General features: G+C 39.5%; 1 non-coding gene across 1 annotated transcript; it reads right to left on the bottom strand.

Annotated features, from left to right (window-relative positions):
• Positions 1-256: 256 nt before the first annotated feature.
• TRNAP-GGG (transfer RNA proline (anticodon GGG)) lies at positions 257-332 on the bottom strand. Its single transcript has one exon. It is a non-coding gene; the product is annotated as a tRNA-Pro (tRNA).
• Positions 333-10,534: the final 10,202 nt, after the last annotated feature.

The following is a 10,534-nucleotide window of genomic DNA, read 5'->3' as shown; positions in this document are numbered from 1 at the left end:
AGTCAGACAGACTCCCGCATGCGCCCGACCGGGATCCACCCGGCACGCCCACCAGGGGGTGATGCTCTGCCCATCTAGGGCATCGTTCTGTTGCAACCAGAGCCATTCTAGCGCCTGAGGCAGAAGCCACAGAGCCATCCTCAGCGCCTGGGCCAACTTTGCTCCAATAGAGCCTTGGCTGCAGGAGGGGAACCGAGAGAGACAGAGAGGAAGGAGAGGGGGAAGGGTGGAGAAGCAGATGGGCGCTTCTCCTGTGTGCCCTGGCCAGGAATCGAACCTGGGACTCCTGCACCCCAGGCCGACACTCTACCACTGAGCCAACTGGCCAGGGCGCTAACCTGGAGATTATTATGTTAAGTGAAATAAGCCAGGGAAAGAAAGAAAAATATCATACAATCTCAGTTGTATGTGGAATCTGAGAAACAGAATATAGGAAGAGACAGGGTCATGGGGAGCAGAGGGACAGCTGTCAGAGGAAAGTGGGATGAGGGGACGGGATCAGAGCAGGTGAAGGGATTAGTGAAATTGGAATATATACATGACACATAGATGCAGATAACAGGACAGCAAATCCCAGACAGAAGTAGAGAGGGAGTTAGGGGGAGGGGGGCAAAGGTGTGTAATGAGGAAGAGAACATGCGGGTGGGGGTGACGGTATTATATTGAGTCGGACACTTGCATCCATGTTAACACAATAAATAAAAATTAATAAAAATTTTAATAATTAAATTAAATATTTAAAAAAGAGACACCTTGAGGCCCTGGCTGGTTGGCTCAGTGGTAGAGCGTCAGCTTGGCATGCAGAAGTCCCGGGTTAGATTCCTGGCCAAGGCACACAGGAGAAGCGCCCATCTGCTTCTCTACCTCTCCCCCTCTCCTTCCTTTCTGTTTCTCTCTTCCCCTCCCACAGCCAAGGCTCCATTGGAGCAGGGTTGGCCCGGGCACTGAGGATGGTTCCATGGCCTCTGCCTCAGGCACTAGAATGGCTCTAGTTGCAACAGAGCAACTCCCCTGATGGGCAGAGCATCGCCTCCTGGTGGGCATGCCGGGTGGATCCCGGTTGGGCACATGCGGAAGTCTGTCTGACTGCCTTCCCGTTTCCAAATTCAGAAAATACGAAAAAAGGGGGGAAAAAAAGAGAGACACCTAGATAGGAAATATATGGCCACTCAGTCCAGGGTGCTGTGGAAGCACAGAGAAACTTCCATAAAGGAGAAAATTAGAAGCAATTGCCTAGGAAAACTCCCTGAAAGTGGCAATTTTTACACTGAACTTTGAAGTGTGGATAGAATTGACTATAAAAGGAGGTAAGGTAATGCCATATAAAGGGAACACCATATATAAAGGCCCAGAGACAAAAATTACATCATCATCGTTATCATCACAGTCATCATCACACCTATCTTTTGAGTACTTGCTATGTAATAGGCAACACAGTATATAATTTCTATGTTATTTCAAAACCTCACACCACCTTGTAAAGGTAGACATTATTATGCACATATTACAGATGAGCAACTGAGACTTTATAAGTTTAGTAGAGCTGTATAAGTGGGTAATTTGAAACTAGAGAACCCAGACATAACTGTCTCCAAAGCTCAAGCTCATTCTGTTGAACTGAATCTCTCTTTGAAATGTTAAAAGTCATGATGAGTTTTGAGAACCATGGACAATTCAGTGCAATGAAGTTGTGTGTGAGGATTGAAAGGAACCAGGTTAGAGAAATAAGGACTTTCAAGGCCATGACCAGGCAATTAGACTTAATCCTTAAGGAACGGGGAGCTTTGGAGGCACTTTTGATAGGAGAATGACATGATCAGCTCCATATTATAGAAATATCTCTTTGGCAGAACTATGGGGATTAAATTAGAAAAATGAAGATTGGAGGTAGGGAGGACAGTTGGAAAGTTGCAGCAGCTCAGTAATAAAACCTGAGGACAGGGGCATAAAGCATTGAAGTATTTGATGATTATTGAGTTGGTTTATCAGAAAAGTTTCAGAAGTCTGAGTCACTTGCTCCAAAATCTTCACAGTGGTTCTACTGCTTCCATTTTCCTTCCTTCTACTTCCCTGCCTGTGTCTCTCTGTATGATTCTAGATTCCACAAGTGGGGAGCTATCTGGGAAGGAGATCATAAAGCAATGGAAAGCTATAATTGATTGTTGGAAGCATGCCCCAACAAAGCTGTGGCACTAAGGAAAAGTGTGTTTAGATGATAATGAAGATAGAATTGAAGAGTGGTAACATCAAGCAGTGATTCTTCAAGTGCCACCAAAGAAGCCATGTGGCCATGTAGCCATTGGATGGGGAACATGTATCTTACTCTCAGTCTCATGTATCTTACTCAGATTCTTGACAAGTGATGAGGAAGCCTAGGGTAACAGAGTGTTTAATTTTATTTTGATGGGAAGATTATATGTTCTGGTTTGTTAACTGCCAACATTTTGATTTCACCTTAGCCACTTGAGTGCACTAAATGGCTCAAACTACAATGAGAACAGAGGACTTCTCACTAACATGAACAATATTAAAATTCTTATATTAACTTATTGAATGATCACAAGCAGATAGATCCTTCACCTTCTTAGGTCGTCAAATTTTCCCCTGCATGTAAGGCAGCACAATTGTTGGCATTAAGAACATGGACTCTGAGCCTGACCTGTGGTGGCCCAGTGGATAAAGTGTCAACCTGGAAATGCTGAGGTCGCCAGTTCGAAACCCTGGGCTTGCCTGGTCAATTCACATATGGGAATTGATGCTTCCAGCTCCTCCCCCCCCCTCCCCTCTAAAAAATGAATTAATTTTTTTTTTAAAAAAGCCTTTAAAAAAAAAAGAACATGGACTCTGTTGCCAGACTGCTTAGGTTCAAATACCTCAGTGTGACCGTAAGCTAGTCATTTGATTTTCCCATGTCTGAATTTCCCCATCTGTAAAATGGTTAATGTTTGCAGAGTTGTTATGAAAATATTTAATATCTGTAAGTAACTTAGGACAGTACTTGGTAAGTGGGATATAAAAGTTTGCTGTGGTTATTATTACCATCTAGCCAACAAGGCAGATGGGTCATATGTTCTGAAGCATTTCTAGAGTCCTCTTTCCCTCTAACCTGAGCCTCTCCATGACTATGGTCATATGTTTCCTATAGGAAAGCCATACCCTCTAAATTATGGCCTCTTGTTCTATGCCCACACTTAAGATGCTTTCTCCCTTACAGTCCATCGGCAATCTTCTCATTTATTAAAGGCTTGCTCTACTCATCTCTTATATGGAACCTTTCGTACATACCCTCGCCACCAAAAAAACTAACTTATAGCTGAATTATATGTAGTATATACTCTAACATCTCTTTAATTTTTACATTAATGCAACTTTTGCCTTCTCTACTCTACTGTTAGGTCACTGAGGGAAGCATTGGGTTTTCTATTTCTGAGACGCTCCACAGTACACTCATGAAAAGAACTGAATGACTACCTGATGTCAAAGAGAAAGAGTTGAGCTTTTCTCAGAGTCATTTCTGTATACAGTTAGCCCTGTGTGCTGGCAGAACTGGTGACAATCTACATGGTGTTACTGGACATGACCAAGAAGATCTCCTTGCTCAAAATATTTCCCTTTCAGGGTCAGGTGCACTTCAACATCACTAATCTATGTCTGTGTCTTAAGCTTTTCCCTCTTTCTATAATACTTTCTAAAAATGTAAGTATTCATGGAATCTTTATAAGACAAAATGGGCAGCAGGATTCAGAATAAGAATATATTCAACAGTAGTTGGATTGAGGGACATGTAACAGAAAGTTAAGTGCCAGAGTTTCAATCCCTGGCTCTTCTAACTCCCACAGAGAACTTTCATGTGTCACAACTTCTCTGAGTTTATCCCTATCAAAAAACATAGTATGATATATAATTCCCAACAACCCTTCTGGCTTTATCCTTCCATGATTCTACAACTGAATCAAATAGTGAAAATTCAAGGACACCTTTAGGTATCTATGAAAAACAGTTCTTGTTTGATACCCATCTCTCATGACCTGATATTGTTGATTGGTACAGCCAGCTCAGAATTCAATTTTGACAATTAACAAAAACTTAAAGAGCTTGAAATTCTGTGATTCAGTAATTTCATTTCTGTAACATAATTAAAAATACAGTAGCCTGACTAGGCAGGGACTCAGTGGATAGAGCATTGGCCTGGGAGGCTGAGAATTCAGGTTTGAAACTCAGAGGTCACTGGCTTGAGCACAGGCTCATCTGGCTTAAGCACAGGCTCATCCAGCTTGCACACAGGCTCAGCACCTTGAGTGCAGGGTTGCTGCCTTTAGCAGAGCATCATAGACATGAACCCATTGTCGCTGGCTTGAGCTCAAAGTTTGCTGACTTGAAGCCCAAGATTGCTGACTTGAGCACAAGGTCACTGACTTGAACAAGGGTTCACTCGCTCTGCTTTAGCCCCCCAGTCAAGGCACATATGAGGAAACAATCAATGAACAAATAAGGTGCCAGAACGAAGAACTAAAGAACTGAGGTTTCTCATCTCTCTCCCTTCCTGTCTGTCTGTCTGTTTCTCTTTCTCTTACTAAAAATAAATAAATAAACAAACAAACTAACAGTGGAATTTTTTGAATGAGAGCTTAAATACAGTGAAATTTATAATAATAAAAATAGAAAAAGCCGAAATACTAAATCATATTAAAGGTTTAAGTAAACTAGATATATCACTTATTTGATTACCAAGTAGCCTTTAAAATGGCAATATGGAAAATGTTTATGATATTAAGATAAAAATTTTTAAATATAAAAAATGCTTGTAGTGTTTTCTTACCACTAAAATAAGCAAATCATAAGAAAATTACACATTAAAGAAAGATAGAAATGTAATATGACTAAATGGTGGGACTTGGATATGAATTTTTCTGCACTTTTCTTATATAAGAATATAGTTGTTTTATAATAAAAACTTTACTATGTATCTAAAATACTCTAACAGGACTTAATATGCCATAAAGTATAAGATGAATGCTGATTTCATGAACTCAAAATGTCACTAAGTTATCTCTGACCTTCAAACTATCCAGCTTCAGTCCTACTAAAGAGTAGCCTAAAATTGTCAAATCTTTATACAACTTTTACTTGTATAAATTTGGACAAGTTACTTCCCTGAACTTCCATTTGTTATTCACTTCAAGTAAAAGTAGATGTTATTTACATAACAACAGCTGGACATAAAGCCTGGCTCATAGTAAACACTCAATATAAGTTACCTATTATTGTTGTAATAATATTGTAAAGTTTTCTTAATTCTGATAGAAAGCAAAAGTGAGTAGAGAAAACTTAAAGCAGGAGGGTTTCGTTTTTTGTTTTTGTTTGTTTTTGTCTACCAAAATATGAAAATGGGAGGGATGGTATGCCTACAACCAAAAATTACTTCTGTAAATTTTACACTTTACTTCCATTAATGAAAATAAAATCATGATGCAAAGGATGGGAGAATTATAAATAGCAAAGGCCAGAGAACAGGTTCCTATTATATATTTATTGTAAAAGGCTTACTGTACTATGAAGAGAAAAAGCCTGGGGTTTATGTAATTGTAGATTAGCCATTTAAATTCTGAATTCATACCTCAGTGTAGGATTTGAAGGGGCTTTCTCAGGTATTTTCCTCCTCCATAGCACTATTTCCAGGAGCTAACAATTGTATTCCTTGGCATAACTGGATAACAAAACTACCTATGTGAACATCTAATAAATAGATTATATCTTAACACCTTTCCCCCATCCACAAAATATTTGAAACAGCTACATTTAAAGATAAATTGGAGGTCCTGGCCGGTGGCTCACTGGATAGAGCATGGACTCTGAGCATGGATGTCCCAGGTTCGATTTCTGGTCAGGGCACACAGGAGAGGTGACCAACTGCTTCCCTCCTTTTTCTCCCCTCTTCCCCTCCCACATCCAGTGGCTTGATTGATTTTAGTATAGGCTCCAGGCACTGAGGGTAACTGAGTTGACTCAAGCATCAGCCCCAGACATAGTTGTCTTGTGGAACCCGGTTGAGGCACATGGGGGAGTCTGTCTCATATCTCTCGTCATATCACTTAAAAAAGTAAAGAAAAAACAAAGAGAATTTTACTGTGAACACACACACGTAATCACAGCAGGTAACATGGGCTGCCTAAATCTCCATGTGCACAGAATTGGTACTGAGTGATCTTTTTTTTTCCATTCATATTAGAGAGAATAGAGAAAAAGAAAGAGAGAGAGAGGCCCTGGCCAGATAGCTCAGTTGGTTATAGCATCCTCCCAGTGCAGGGAGGTTGCTGGTTCAAATTCCAGTCAGGGCACATACAGGAACAACTGATCAATGTTTCTCTCTCTTGCTCTCTCTTTTGCTGTATCTCTCGAAAGAAAGAAAGAAAGAAAGAAAGAAAGAAAGAAAGAAAGAAAGAAAGAAAGAAGAAAGAAAGAAAGAAGAAAGAAAGAAAGAAAGAAAGAAAGAAAGAAAGAAAGAAAGAAAGAAAGAAAGAAAGAAAGAAAGAAAGAAAGAAAGAAAGAAAGAGAATGGGGAGAAGAGTAGTAGTAAGCATCAATTCCCATATGTGCCTTGACCAGGCAAGCCCAGGATTTCGACCTGTTGACCTCAACTTTCTAGGTAGATGTTTTTATCCACTGCATTACCACAGGTCAGGCCAGTACTGAGCACCCTTAACTGACACTGACCATTAGAAACAGCATCTTAGGGTACCGATCTTAAAGCATTTAAAGAACCATCTAGATTCTTTCAAGAATTACTGTACCAAGATTGGAAATTCTTGGAAGCTAGAGTTCTTAGAAATTAAAAAAAAAGAATATAGTTACCATTTACACTTAAAGAAAAAGTCAGTGTCAACATGGACATAAAAGGTAAAATAAACCTAATTTTAGTTATTGGATGACATTAAAAAATAATCCCACAATAAACATGAAAAGAAAGGTAAGAACAGTACAGAGTGCTGAGTAATAATAAATACTACATTATGAAGAAAAAAGATCTGATTCTATGTCATTTTTGTTGGTGACAGATGACAAGCTTAATGGATTTTGGGTAGCAAAGAACATAATATGTACTGACCTTAGAAAGGCTTTTTATTCTGCTCTTGGCTATGACCTACTCATTAAGTAGCTTGAAAAATGTGGTTCTGATCATGTACAATTGGCACTAGGGCATAATATTGACAAACTAGTTTTTGATAGTTCAGTAAGAACTGGAGGCCGGAAGAACACTGTTGTTTTTCTCAATGAAATGGCCTAAAGCTGATGCTACTTAATATTTTCATCAATACTTCATTGGGTGGAAAACAAAATATGCCTGTTAATAAGAGGAAAATAAACCAATGCTGATTTTTAACCCAAAGATAATAAAATTGCATGATAAAGGTTTGCTATTTTTAACCTCCACTTTCAACACCAAAAGAAAACAGATCTTGAAGAATATAGACTAATGAGCAGAAGAAGATAAGACACTAATCTTTGACACATAATACCTTTTAGGATAAGTCAAAAGGGAGGTCAAATAGAGGTAAGTTGAGAGAGCAAATAAATGATGGAGAATCTTACAAAATGAGTTATTTATAGATATACAGATCAGGGGAGTTAATGGATAAGGGTGAAAATTCATTTACAGATATAACTTCAGGTCAGAATCTAATGGAGATGTGTGACTAGCCATCTATATGCCTGTTGGGAAAAAGTACTCCAGGTCACAAATTGCTAAATATAGCTTAGGTGTGCGTTTAAGGCAGCCACTCAGCAATAAAAAGGTAAAATAATCAGCTAAAGTGGATATCATTCATCATAGCAATTTTGTCTCTGAGGGTAAATAGTTAAGGAATTGAATGTGGATGGAGCCTTGATGGGCATTACCATGCAAGAACATGTACGATACTCAGAGATGAAGAACATTAAACAAAATATCATATAAGAAGACAAATGCTTTAAAAACAAAACAAGAGAATCCCAGTAGTTCATGAGGAAAATGTGGGATAATTCTATGGATACAGAAATGCATTATGTCATTATTAATCCTTGGAAAGAAAGAAGGAATTAAAAAGTAGAGTTGGCTGAAGTGACAATTCCTCCGATTTCTGGAAATCAGAGTTGGAATGATTTTACAAATGTTCAAATGTAGCCAGATCACAAAGCTCTAATGACAAGTACTAAAATGTATGTGACTCAAAGTGGCCTTGGTGGTCCCTGGATCTGTCTCTTGTTTCAACAGTGTTTGGAGAGAACAAATCCAGGGACCCCCTTTTCCCAGCCTCTGACCACCCTCTAACTTCTTTTCCAATCACCAACTTTCAGAACATCTCAGTCATCCTTAGCCTCCCCAGCCAAAACTGTTTTTGCTTGTTTGTTTTGAATTTTATTTAGAAAATTAAATTTAACAGGGTGACATTGATCAATAAGAGTACATAGGTTTCAGGTAAACATTTCTATAGCATTTGAACTGTTGATTATGTTGTATGCCCATCACCCAAAGTCAAATAATTTTCTGTCACCTTATATTTGTCCCTCTTTACACCCTTCCCCTCACCAGCTCTGCCACACTCCCTCTATTGTATTCAATTGTATATATGTACACATCTTCTTTATCCAATCCTCTATCAAAGGACACTGGTTGTTTCCATGTCGTGGCCACCGTGAACAATGCTGCGATGAACATAGGGGTACATGTGTCTTTATGTACCAATCAAGAACGTTTTTTTTTTTTGTTTCTTTTTTTAGATTTTATTTATTCATTATAGAGAGGAGAGAGAGAGAGAGAGAAGGGGGGAGGAGCAGGAAGCATCAACTCCCATATGCGCCTTGACCAGGCAAGCCCAGGGTTTTGAACCGGCAACCTCAGTGTTTCCAGGTTGACGCTTTATCCACTGCGCCACCACAGGTCAGGCTCAAGAACGTTTTTGACCTTAACTCCTTATTGCTGAACAACCATGAGCTCCCAAATTTGTCAGAATTATGTCACTGAGTTGGAAGCTGCAGGCGATCGCCTGGTCAACCTACATATTTGGGCCTCCTACAGTACCTCTCTCTGGGCTTTTATTTCTATCATAGTGATGTGGCTCTGGAAAGCGTGAACCGCTTCTTCCATGAGATGGCCAAAGAGAAGCACGAAGGCACCGATCATCTCTCTTAAAGATACAAAACTGGCACGGTGGCTGCATTCTCTCCCAGGACATGCTGAAGCCTTCCCAAGATGTGTGGGTAAAACACAGGACACCATAGAAGGTGCTATGCCCATGGAGAAGAACCTGAACAAGACCCTCATCTCTGTGACTTCCTGGAAAAGCACTTTCTAGATCAGGGGTCCCCAAACTACGGCCCGCGGGCCACATGTGGCCCCCTGAGGCCATTTATCCGGCCCCCGCCGCACTCCCGGAAGGGGCACCTCCTTCATTGGTGGTCAGTGAGAGGAGCACATTGACCATCTCATTAGCCAAAAGCAGGCCCATAGTTCCCATTGAAATACTGGTCAGTTTGTTGATTTAAATTTACTTGTTCTTCATTTTAAATATTGTATTTGTTCCCGTTTTGTTTTTTTACTTTAAAATAAGATGTGTGCAGTGTGCATAGGGATTTGTTCATAGTTTTTTTATAGTCCGGCCCTCCAACGGTCTGAGGGACAGTGAACTGGCCCCCTGTGTAAAAAGTTTGGGGACCCCTGTTCTAGATGATCAGGTGAAATTCATCAAGGAGATGGGCTACACCTGACCTACCTCTGCAGGTAGGCTGACTGCCAGGCTGGGCTAGATGAGTATTTCATTGAATGGCTCACCAGCAAGCAGCACTAGGAGCCTTTGGAGTGCAGAAGTCATTGAGGGGCCACTATGCATATTTCTGGTGTCTGGCCTTTGCCTGAGTCTCTTGCTGAAACCGTTAGGCACCCTTTTAACCTCCCTGGAGCCTTGTCCTACATGTTTGATTAAATTAAACCAATATCACTTTTGGCAGCAAGAAAATAATAAAATAAAATAAAATGTATGTTAATATGTATAAGTGCAATTTGGAAAGCCCTAAAATAAGAAAGGACACAAAAGGTAAAGAGTAAACCATTCATTAATTAGTTAAAGTAACAAAGGAGGCTAAGAAAAAGAAAAACATGATTTTCTAGCCAACCCTCTTGTTTTTTACCAAAACCCTCACATCGTCTCTTGGAAAGCTATTGCCAAATGACAGCCAGGAAATATTTGTAATGAAAGCAAATTCTGTGGGCCTGAAAAGAACCAAATTAAGGGATATTAGGAGCACACAGTTTTTAATCTCCATCTCATGTAAATTTTAGCTTTTTTATTTGTTATTGAGGATTATTTAGACACCAGTGAAGCTTTGACAAGAGAAAATATAACTTTTCTAATCCTAGTGTTATCTTTTAAAATAAATTTATTTTTAAAGTTTAAACACAAAAAGTATTATGCAAAGTAGTAAAAAAGGCTACTCAGAGAAAGACAAATACCATATAATTTTATTTATATGTGGAACCTAATAAACAAAATAAACTGAC

This window comes from Saccopteryx bilineata, chromosome X, assembly GCF_036850765.1.
Source record: "Saccopteryx bilineata isolate mSacBil1 chromosome X, mSacBil1_pri_phased_curated, whole genome shotgun sequence".
NCBI classification, from domain to species: Eukaryota; Metazoa; Chordata; class Mammalia; order Chiroptera; family Emballonuridae; genus Saccopteryx; species Saccopteryx bilineata.
This window is presented reverse-complemented; position numbering and strand designations above follow the sequence as displayed.